Raw genomic sequence first — 12558 nt, 5'->3', positions numbered from 1 at the left:
CTGTGAGTGCAAGGGATCTAGGTTGTGAGTGCAAGGGATCTCATTCACTCTTATGAGAATGTAATAATGTAATTTAGTGTGACGATATAACAAGAATAGAAATAAAGTGTACAATAAAATGTAATGTACTTAAATCATCCTGAACTCTCCCTGCCCTAATCGGAAAAACTATCTTCCATGAAACAAGTCCCTGGTGCTAAGAAGACTGAGGACTGCTGCCCCATGGATGTTCATGTGACGACAATATCATCTTACAACACTTTTATCAGAATGTATTCCCATGATTAAGTGACAGTTATTTCATTACCATCTCAAGAAGACCACAGTTTCCATTTAGAGGAAAAGTTTATACTTACATAAATTTAGAGAGATGTTCTCATCATACTTTGTACTTTATTCACAGGACTTAGAAAAAGCTATACTTTGAACTTATAAACCTTACAGTAAGCCCTGAGAATTTTATATTCTCATAGCTACATTCCTTTTGGGGTCTGTTTTGGTTAAAGGATGGAAGTAAGAGAAACAAAAGATAGACTTCAATATACAATATTATCATTGTCCATAATCTTATTACTGCCCATATATGAAGACAGTATTTTCCACCTACCATACTGGTAAAATTTTAAAAGTTGACAATATTAAGTACTAATAAAGCAAAGCTGGTAGAAATATAAATTGGTACAACTACTTTCATAAATTGGTTTTACCTAGGAAGTAAAAACATGGTGCACACTCTACATAGCAACTACATCCCTAGAATTCTACACTAGAGAAACACATGTACATGTACACCAGAAGACAAGATAGCAGCACATCATGTTGACAGTAGCAATGTTTCTAACAGTAAAAATGCTGGGAGAACCAAAATGTTCATCAATAGATTAAACAATACATATTTTCATATATTCATATAAAGGAACACTAAAACAGTGAAAATAAATTACACTGCACATATCAAAATGTACAAGGAAAAAGTAAGTCACAGAAAAAAGATATGACATTGTGAATCCATTTACATAAAGAAGAAAATCAGGCAAAACTAAAATATTGCTTAGAGATAGACAAATGGAAAAATATAAAGAAATGAATGATTAATATAAAATGCCAGTCAGTGAGAAGTAGGGAGAAAGGAGAGAGTACAAGTTTATAACATATATTTCACAATTTAAAACTAAGAGAAAGGTCAGGCATGGTGGCTCATGCCTGTAATCGTAGCACTCTGGGAGACTGAGGCTGGTAGATAGCCTAAGTTCAGGAGTTTGAAAGCAGACTAAGGAAGAGCAAGACCCTGTTTCTACTATAAACAGAAAAAGGAGCTGGGCATCATGGCGGCTGCCTGTATTCTCAACTACTGGGGAGGCTGAAAAAAGAGGATCACTTGAGCCCAAGAGGAAAAACCTCATTTCTGTGAGCTATGATGCCATAGCACTCTACCCAGGGTATCAGAGTGAGACTTTGTCCCTCCTCCTCCCCCCCAAAAAAAGTAAGAGAAAAAAACAGATTATACCTAGAGACAATCTTTACTATCTATTGCCTACACATGACTATAATGAGGAACCATGCCAAGCTTTTCTGATGACTTTAGAGATTCTACTAACTACATCAATAGATTAAATTTCAGAAAAATTAAGCTAGAAAGATCACATCCATAGGATCTCAGAAGTATAATTTTCCTTTATAACACTAACCTCATATAAAATAGATATTTTTGTAATGCTTCCCTCCCATAATAACCTGGAAGTTTCATAAAGGAGAGTATTCCCTCTTTCCTATGTCCTAAGTGTCTTGTTCAAAACTATAAATCCTCTATATATCATGATCTAGCCCACTGCCTTCTCTTGGGGAATACTCAATAAATATATATTCTTTTTTAATTTCAGTGTGCTTGTTCATCTTTGTTTGAAGTACTCCTTTTTTGTTGATTTTCTTCTTTCTCCTGCGGTGCTGGCTGTTTTTGATGTTGTCTTACTCTGGCTGACTGCTGCTCATATGGGTTTTGAACCTCTGAGCTCAGGCAATCCACCCGCCTCGGCATCCCACAGCGCTGGGACTACAGGTGTTAGCCACCACGCCCGGCCCTCAATAAATATTTTTGAATTAATATAAAAATTAAATGGCTTTGAAAATTTACTTAAGTTAGGATAACTTTTAATAGTCTCTCCACAAATTGCAAGAAACACACCACAATTTTTCAGGAACAGTTTCATTCCTGTTATTAGGTGCTATTGTTCCAGAACTCAGCAGTTAATTCAGCATTTATCCAAAAATATTTACTAAGGCCCACTATAAGTAGGCACTGAATTAGTGCTACCTCTGTCTGTAGGTACTGACAGAGTAAATATAGTTTTATTTACCTGCGTAACAGCCACTCTACATATAAAGAGAAGATGTTAAGATAGGATTTTTCCTCCTGACCTTTTTCCATACTGAAATGTACAAAGACAAGGCTAAGATTTCAACAAGTGGTAGGTGGTAAGATCCACTTTAGAGAACAATGGACTACTGTTTTCCTTTAGCTGCTGTAAATGGAAGAAGTAATTTTTAGTCTTTGCCATCCTTGTGAGTTAAATTATCATTATTATTGTTATTTTCTTGTGACTTAAATTATATCATTCTGTGTTCTGCAGGATAGTCTCTCTTAAAATAATGAACAAACAGCAAAGCATTTTCCTTCTGGAATATCTTCTAAGAAGCAACATGTAGAGATCATAGGAAGTCATAGGAAGAAAAGCTATAAAGGAAAGAAATGATTATTAAACATCACAATTCTGGAGATCAAAGAGAAGAGTCAGAGATTGCCATACTACACCTGCCTCTTTGCTGGCAATATATGGAAAAAGTTAAAATTAGAGACAGCTTATGAAAAAGCACAAATGATGAGTTTAGTAAACTTGAGAACTATTTTATTTCACTAAAGTCAAGTGGGTTTTTTGTTTTTTCTTTTGAGACAGAGTCTCACTTTGTTACCCCCAGTAGAGTGCTGTGCTGTCACAGCTCACAGCAACCTTAAACTCTTGGGGTCAAGCGATACTCTTGCCTCAGCCTCCCAAATAGCTGGGACTACAGGTGCCGGCCACAATGCCCAGCTATTTTTAGAGACCAGATCTCACTCTTGTTCAGGCTGGTCTCAAACCTGTGAACTCAGGCAATCCATCTGCCTCGGCCTCCCAGAGGGTTATGATTACAGGCATGAGAATCATGCCTGGCCCTAGAGTTTTGCTGTTTTTTAGTCTTGTCCAAAACTGTAATAGTAATCACTCTAGCCAGTATTCATTTAAAGGACATAGTAGAAAATATTGCTATACCTACTATCAGTTCAGGTTATTCTTTAATGCCCTTCTCTTCCTTCCTACCTCTTACTTAAGCTACACCTAAAAGTTAAGAAATCAAAAATGAATCATGGAATTAGGTAGGACATGAAGAGGATCCAGCTTTGCATTGATTGTCTTCTGAGGGAACTAACTTTAACTTCTCCCTAAAAATTTAACAAGAACATCCATAACTTGACTTCATGAGGCACATTTCCTTTTGAGTACTATTTCAATTTAAAACATGTATTTCTGGCTCGGTGTCCATAGCACAGTGGTTACTGCGCCAGCCACATACACAAAGGCTGGGAGGTTCGAACCCAGCCCAGGCCAGCTAAACAACAATGACAACTGAAACAAAAAGTAACTGGGTCTTGTGGTGGGCACCTATAGTCCCAGCAACTTGAGAGGCTGAGGCAAGAGAATTTCCTGAGCCCATGTGTTTGAGGTTGCTGTGAGCTGTGACGCCACAGCACTCTACTGAGGGCAACATAGTAAGACTCTGTCTCAAAAAAATAAAGAATAAAAAAAAAATAAATAAAAAAAATAAAACTTGTATTTTAAAATCCCTTAGATGGGGTCTCCTGTGAATTGCTGTCTAAGGGACAAGAATTTAGTACTCAGGTGGTGCCCATAGCTTAATGGGTAGGGCGCCAGCCACATACACCAAGGCTGGTGGGTTCAAACCTGGCCAAGGCCAGCTAAAGCAACAATGTCAACTGCAACAACAACAACAACAACAACAAAATAGCCAGGTGTTGTGACGGGCACCTGTTGTCCCAGCTACTTGGGAGGCTGAGGCAAGAGAATTGCTTAAGCCCAAGAGTTTGAGGTTGCTGTGAACTATGACATCATAGCACTCTAACAAGGGTGACTAACAAGGGTGACATAATGAGATTCTGCCTCAGAAAAAAAAAGAATTTAGTAATCAGAATGTCAAAATGAAAGACATGCCTGAATTCTACTGCATATGGCTGGCAAAGGCTCAAATGAAGCCAAAAGTGAGCATTAACTAAGCTTACTGAGCACTAGGTAGCTACACTGGAACCTAGTCAAAAAACTTTGAAATAGGGTGGCACCTGTGGCTCAGTGAGTAGGGCGCCAGCCCCATATACCGAGGGTAGCAGGTTCAAACCCGGCCTCGGCCAAACTGCAACCAAAAAATAGCCAGGAGTTGTGGCGGGCGCCTGTAGTCCCAGCTGTTGGGGAGGCTGAGACAAGAGAATTACGTAAGCCCAAAAAGCTGGAGGTTGCCGTGAGCCGTGTGACGTCATAGCACTCTACTGGGAGCAGTAAAGTGAGACTCTGTCTCTACAAAAAAAAAACAAAACAAAACTTTGAAATAAAATTAATATATTCAGGCTTGGCGTCTGTGGCTCAAGTGGCTAAGGCGCCAGCCACATACGCCTCAGCTGGTGGGTTCGAATCCAGCCCGGGCCCGCCAAACTACAATGATGGCTGCAACCAAAAAATAGCCGGGCGTTGTGGCGGGCACCTGTAATCCCAGCTACTTGGGAGGTGGAGGCAGGAGAATCACTTGAGCCCAGGAGTTGGAGGTTGCTGTGAGCTGTGATGCCACAGCACTCTACCCAGGGTGACAGCTTGAGGCTCTGTCTCAAAAAAATTAAATTAAATTAATATAGTCAAAGGGAACACATAGGGATATTTATCCCCTAAATGAGTACCTCAACCCAGTAAAAATCATTAGCAATTTGCTATAGAATTGAAAAATAAAGCAAAACTATACATCAGATTGAAATTGTAATAGGAAGTTGAAAAAAATCTCTTAGAAAAAAGATAAAGAGATGCAAATGGGAAAAAAGTTACGAAATTAGAAGAGCAGTGTAGTAGGGCTGACAAGTAACTAATAAAGTCGCAAAAGAAAGAATAAAGAAAAAGGAGGAAAATAAATTTATTTTGGGGGGCAGTGCTTGTGAAGTGAGCAGGGCGCCGGCCCCATATACTGAGGGTGACAGGATCAAACCCAGCCCCGGCCAAACTGTAACAAAAAAATAGCCAGGTTTTGTGGCAGGCGCCTATAGTCCCAGCTACTTGGGAGGCTGAGGCAAGAGAATTGCCTAAGCCGAAGAGCTGGAGGTTGCAGTGAGCTGTGACGCCACAGCACTCTACCGAGGACAACAGAGTGAGACTCTATCTCTAAAAAAAAGAAAAAAAAAGAAAAAGAAAGAAATTTATTTTTTAAAAAAGAAAATGTCCAGATAAAAATGTCTGGATTTAAAGGACTATCTAGGACTTAGCTACTAGTATTACAGATTAAAAGAAACCCATGTCAAAGCACAAAATTTCAGAACACTAACAATAAAAAGAAGATAATACTAACTGAAAAGGCTGGGCACAATGGCTCACACCTGTAACCCAGCACTCTGGGAGGCCTAGGTGGGCAGATTGCTTGAGTTTAGGAATTCAAGATCAGCCTGAGCCAGAGTGAGACCTCATCTCTTAAAAAAACAAAACAACAACAACAAAAAAAAAAGCATAGCCAGGCATTGGGGTGGGCACCTATAGTCTCAGCTACTTGGGAGGCTGAGGCAAGAGAATCACCTGAGTCCAAAAGTTTGAGGTTGCTGCGAGCTATGATGCCACAGTATACTACCAAGGGTGACAAAGTGAGACTCTGCCTCAAAAAAAAAAAAAGAGGTAATTTTATCTTAATGAATTTTGACTTAGCAACTTTTCCTTTTAATAGACTGTACTTTTGGTGACACAGCTGAGAAATATTTGCCTAACCCTTGGTCATAAAGTTTTTCTCCCGTGATTTTTCTCTAGAAGTTTTATAATTTCAGAGTATTCATTCATGTCTAGATTCATTTTGAATTAAGTTTTCTATGTGTTATAAGGTTTAGATAGAACTTCACATTTTACAGATGACGTACAATAGTTCTAGCACCATTTGTTAAAACTATTGTTTCTTCATGGAATTGCCTCTGTAGAAAAATCAATTGACAATGTATGTAGATCAATGTATGGACTCTCTTCCACTGTTCAACTCAGCTATCTCGATGCCAATGCCCCATTACTGTAACTTTATAATAAAATTGAAGTTAGGATCCTTTTGTAGTTCATAAGTGTGATGTCTGGGTTTTCATGCTCAAGCATGAAATATTGTTGAATCTTTTGATCCATAAACATAGTACATTTCTGCATTTATTTAAGTATTTTCGAGTATCTCTCAGCAAGGTCTTATACATCTTTTGTCAGGTTTATCCCTAACTATTTCATTAAAAAAAATTTTGTTTTATATTTCCTCCTTCTTCTCCTTCTTTTTTTAAAGAGACAGGGTTTCACTCTGTTGGCCAGGCTGGAGTGCAGTGGTGTGATGATAGGTCACTGTAACTTTGAACTCAAGTTCGAAGCATGGGCTCAAGCATTCTCTTGTCTCCCCAGGAGCTAGGACTATAGGTGCATACCACTACACCTGGCTTACTGTGTGTGTGTTATAGACATGGGGTCTCACTATATTGCGTAAGGTAGTTTTTTTTTTTCTTTTTGGAGGCTCCAGCAAGATGCCCAGGATGGTCTCAAACTCCTGGCCTCAAGATCTGCCTGCTGCAGATATATCATATTTTTAATGCTGTTGTAAATGGTATTTAAAAATTTTCAATTTGATTGCCAGTACAGAAATACAATTAATTTCCACACATTAAATGTCCATACTGAAATGTTGCTAAACTCACATTTTAGTACTAATAACATTTTTGTAGATTCCATAGCATTTTTTTTTTTTTTTTCAGATGGAGTCTCACTGTGTTGCCCTGGGTAGAGTGCCATGGCATCATAAATCACAGCAACCTTAAACTCTTGGGCTCAAGGAATCCTCTTGCCTCAGCTCCTGAAGTAGCTGGGACTACAGGTGTGCACTGCCACGTCTGGCTAGTTTTTCTATTTTTAGTATAGAAAGGGTCTCACTCGTGTACAGGTTAGTTTTGAACTCCTAAGCTCAAACAATCCACCCATTCCTGGAGTGCTATGATTACAGCACTGCACGTGAGCCACTGTACCCAGCCACTTTTTTTTTTGGAGACAGTCTCACTCTGTTGCCCAGGCTAGAGTGCCATGGTATCAGGCTAGCTCACAGCAACCTCTAGGGTTCAAGTGATCCTCCTGTCTCAACCTTCTGAGTAACTGGGACTACAGACACCTGCCACAAGGCCTAGCTAATTTACAAATGAAGTCTTACTCTTGCTACAGCTGGTCTCAAACTCCTGAGATAAATGGATTCTTCTGCCTTGCCTACCCAGAGTGCTAGGATGCCTAGACTAGAATGCAATGGCCTCGTCATACCTCACTGTAACCTCAAACTCCTGGGCTGAAGTGATTCTCCTGCCTCAGCCTCCCAACTAACTGAGAATGCAGGCACATACAACCACAATGGATTAATTTTTCTATTATTTTGTAGAGATGGTATCTACGTATTGCTCAGGCTGGCCTGGAACTCCTAGCCTCAAGCAAGGAGGCTTCCTTGGCTTCCCAAAGTGCCAGAATCACAGGTGCGAGTCACCACATATGGCCCTACAACATTTTCTTTTTTTTTTTAAGGGAGCAAGGGGACAGCGGAGTGGGGCGCTTTTTATTTTTTATTTTCTCACGCTGAGGGACGCAGGTACTTACTTGGCTATGAAAATCACCACCAATCCTGCACGGGTTCCAGGCGGGCAGCCCCGTGGTCGCGGTGCGGCAACTGGTGCCGCGGCTGAGCCCAGCCGGCGTGCCCGGGTCCCTCTCGGCCCTACAACATTTTCTACAAAGATGATCATAACATCCATAAATTTTGTTTCCTCCTTTCTATTCTAAATGCCTCATTTCTTTTTCTTACTCTTATCAGACTAGCTAGAACATCCAGTGCAATGAAAAGAAACAGTTAAGAAAAAAGAAGTGGTAAGAGGATATAGCCTTACCTAGGAACTTAAGAAAAGCATTCAGTTTTTCATCATTAAATACAATGTTTATGGTAGATAAACCTTAACCAAGAGAAATATCCCTTCTATTCCTAGTTTTCTGAACACGTTGAGGCAAATGAGGCAGGTGAGAACAAAATTTAAGTAGGCACAAAAAAAATCAGTAATCAAAATGAATAATATCTTAATGCAATATATATATATATATTTTTTTTTTGAGACAGAGCCTCAAGCTCTCACTCTGGGTAGAGTGCTATGGCATCACAGCTCACAGCAACCTCCAACTCCTGGGCTCAAGCGATTCTCCTGCCTCCACCTCCCAAGTTGCTGGGATTACAGGCACCTGCCACAATGCCCAGCTATTTTTTGGTTGCAGCCATCATTGTTGTTTGGCGGGCCTGGGCTGGATTCGAACCCACCAGTTCAGGTGTATGCGGCTGGCACCTTAGCCGCTTGAGCCACAGGTGTCGAGCCCTTAATGCAATATTTAAAAACCCAAATCAGGGCGGCACCTGTGGCTTAGTCGGTAAGGCGCTGGCCCCATATACTGAGGGTGGCGGGTGCAAACCCGGCCCCAGCTGAACTGCAACAAAAAAATAGCCAGGCATTATGGCGGGTGCCTGTAGTCCCAGCTACTTGGGAGGCTGAGGCAAGAGAATCACCTAAGCCTAGGAGTTGGAGGTTGCTGTGAGCTGTGTGATGCCATAGCACTCTACCAAGGGCCATAAAGTGAGACTCTGTCTCTACAAAAAAAAAAAAAGAAATAATTGGACAAAGTATTTACAAATCACATATCTGATAAAGCTGCAGTCCCCAGCACTCCAGCTTGGAATCATTACCAGTCAGTATCCTGTTAGAACTGGGCCACACAGCAGGAGGTGAGCAGCAGGGAGCTAGGGAAGAAGCTTCATCCATATTTACAGCTGCTCCCAATCAGTTGCATCACTGTCTGAGCTCTGCTACAACCTTGGCGCCCATAGCACAGTGGTTAGGGCACCAGTGACGTACACCAGAACTGATGGGTTTGAAACTGGCCAGAGCTTGCTAAACAACAATGACAACTACAACAAAAAAAATAGCCAGGCGTTGTGGTGGGCGCCTGTAGTCCCAGCTACTTGGGAGGCTGAGGCAAGAGAATCACTTAAGCCCAAGAATTTGAGGTTGCTGTGAGGTGTGACACCACAACACTCTACCAAGGGTGATATAATGAGACTCTGTCTCTAAAAAAAAAAAAAAAAAATTCCAATGCCTGATGATGATCTGACGTGGAGCTGAGGCAGTGATGCCCGCACTGGGACCATCTAGTTGCAGGAAAACAAGCTCAGGGCTCCTACTGATTCTGCATTATGATAAGTTGTATAATAATTTTATTATATGTTATAATGTAATAATAATGGAAACAAACTACACGATACATGTAATGTGCTTGAATCATTCTGAAACCATCTCACCTCCTTATGCCCCATCTGTGGAAAAACTGTCTTCCCTGAAACTGGTCTCTGGTGCCAAAAAGTCTGGGGACTGCTGTGATAAAAGATCTATACCCATAATATACAAAAAACTTGCAATTCAGCAAGAAAAGGACCAAAATCTAATTAAAAATGGGCAAAGGATCTCACTAGGTATTTTCCCAGAGGTACATAAATAGTAAGTACATGAAAAAATGCTCAGAATCATTAGTCATTAGGGAAACATAAATCAAACCATAATGAGATACCATTTTAAACCCAGTAGGATAGTTATTAATTAAAACATGGACAATGACAATGTTGCTAAAGATGTGGAGATACTAAAAATCCTTGTATATTGTTGGTGGTAATGTGAAATGGCATAGCCACTTCAGGGAACAGTTTGGTACCACCTCAAAAATTTAAACACAGAGTTCCCATATGACCCAACAAGTCTACTCTTAGATATATGAGGTTGGACAATTAAGTATGCAAACTCATCCCAGAAAAAGTGCTACATACCTACTGCTGAATATCACTACAATCACCTTCCAGGTGTTCCCCTTGGGAAGCTATGGATCATTGCCAGTGCTTAATCTACCCTTCAAAGCAATTTTCGAGCTCTTTTTCCGAGAATCTGACAATCAAGTTCACGAACTCATCCAGGAAAAAGAACTACATACCTCATTGTTGAGTATCACTTTGGTCATGAGATGGCCAAGGGGAGCACCTCAAAGGTGACTGCAGTAATATTCAGCAATGGGTATGAAGTACTTCATTCTAGAAAGAGTTCGAGAACTTAATGGTCTGATCTCAGATGCCTGAAGAACTGAAGACAAATGTCCATGCAACAACTTGTACATGAGTGTTTATAACAGCATTATCTATAAAAGCCAAAAGTAGAAAACAACTCAAATGTTGATCGACTGATGAATGGATAAACAAAATATGATAAGTCAATATAATAGAGTATTACTTGGCATGTAAAAGAAGAAACTATTGATATATTTTATAATAAACCTTATAATGAATGAACCTTAACAGTATTCTGCTAAGTGAAATAATCGAGACACAAAGGTGACATATTGTATAATTCCATTTATATGAAATATCCAGAATAGGCAAATTCATAAAATCAAAAAGTAGAGTAATGGGGGCAGCACCTGTGGCTCAAAGAAGTGGGGCGTTGGCCCCATATGCCGGAGGTGGCGGGTTCAAGTCCAGCCCCGGCTAACAACTGCAAAAAAAAAAAAAAAAAGTAGAGTAATGGTTTCCAAGGGCCAGAGTAAGGGAGGAATGCAGAATGACAGCTAAAGGGCACAGAGTTCCTTTCTGGGGTGATGAGGGTGCTCTAAAATTAGACAGGGTATAGATACGCTGTATTATAATTACAACCTACAGTTGACTCTGTAAACATACTAAAATCCTCTGAATTTATTATACTTTTGAAAAGGAGAATTTTATAGCATGTGAATTGTATCTCAATGAAGCTATTTTAAAAAAATAATTGAGAACTATATTGTTGGATTAATCAGTGGAAAGGTCATTGATGATTTTGAAAAGGGCAATTTCTATAAAACATCGGAGGCAGGCCGGGCACAGTGGCTCATGCCTGTAATCTCACTACTCTGGGAGGCCCAGGCAGGTGGATTGCCTGAGCTCAGGAGTTTGGGACCAGCCTGAGCAAGAGCAAGACCCCTGTCTCTAAAAAATGGCCAGGCCTTGTGGTGCATGCCTATAGTCTCAGCTACTTGGGAGGCTGAGGCAAGAGGATCACTTGAGCCCAAGAGTTTGAGGTTGCTGGGAGCTATGATGCCATGGTGACAAAGTGAAACCTTATCACAAAAGTAGATAAATAAATAAATAAATAATAATAAAAGAAACACTGAGAGAAGTACAGACTTTAAAAGAGCCTGATGCACAGTGCAAAAAGTTGTGATTCAGGCTGGGCCAAGTGGCTCATGTCTGTAATCCTAGCTCTAAGGAAGCTGAGGCAGGTGGATTGCCTGAGCTCACAGTTCTAAGATCAGCCTGAGCTAGAGCGAGACCCCATCTCTACTCAGGCATTGTGGAGGGTGCCTGTAGTCCCAACTACTTGGGAAGCTGAGGCAAGAGAATCACTTGAGCCCAAGAGTTTGAGGTTGCTGTGAGCTATAATGCTACAGCATTCTACCAAGGGCGACAAAGTGAGACTGTCTCAAAAAAAAAAAAAAAAAAAAAAAAGTGGTAGTTCACAGTGTCAAAGGATTGGCAAAGTCTAGACTCTCGCAGATGGGAGTAGAAGGTGGATGGAGAATAGGTGCTTGAAATCAAAAGAACAATAGCCAGCGTTGTGGCAGGCGCCTGTAGTCCCAGCTACTCGGGAGGCTGAGGCAAGAGAATCGCTTAAGCCCAGGAGTTGGAGGTTGCTGTGAGCTGTGTGATGCCATGGCACTCTACCGAGGGCCATAAAGTGAAACTCTGTCTCTACAAAAAAAAAAAAAAAAAAAAGAAAGAAATCAAAAGAACAGAGAAGATGTAGCTCTTATTGACCCACTCTATGTTCAGCAAACTTTCTGTAAAGGGCCAAAGAGTAAATATTTTAGGCTTTGAGGGCCAATGATGTCTGTTGCAACTTCTGAACTCAGCTACTGTGGTGTGAAAGAAACTGTAAACAATATGTAAATGAAGGAACAAGGTGGTGATAGAAACCCTGAAAACTCTGATTTAAACACTATGTATTATATTCAATTAACAAAATTTCACATAAATTTGTATAAATAAAAAACTCTTTGTTTAGAAAAGCAGTTAATTTGGTCCTGGGGCACTTGTCTATGGTATGACTAAGGAAGTAGTAGCTAAGGCAGGAGAGACAGAGATGGTCAAGGAACTAAAAAGCAAAGGTGT

General features: G+C 40.4%; 1 protein-coding gene and 1 pseudogene across 2 annotated transcripts in view; one reads left to right on the top strand and one right to left on the bottom strand.

Annotated features, from left to right (window-relative positions):
* The window catches only part of ZNF609 (zinc finger protein 609), a 261907-nt gene that overhangs the window by 113945 nt on the left and 135404 nt on the right, over positions 1–12558 (bottom strand). The gene's annotated exons all lie outside the window — the stretch shown is intronic.
* Positions 6376–6473, top strand: LOC128589554 (uncharacterized; annotated as a pseudogene).

The sequence above is a fragment of the Nycticebus coucang genome, chromosome 6 (genome assembly GCF_027406575.1).
Source record: "Nycticebus coucang isolate mNycCou1 chromosome 6, mNycCou1.pri, whole genome shotgun sequence".
Lineage (NCBI taxonomy): Eukaryota > Metazoa > Chordata > Mammalia > Primates > Lorisidae > Nycticebus > Nycticebus coucang.
This window is presented reverse-complemented; position numbering and strand designations above follow the sequence as displayed.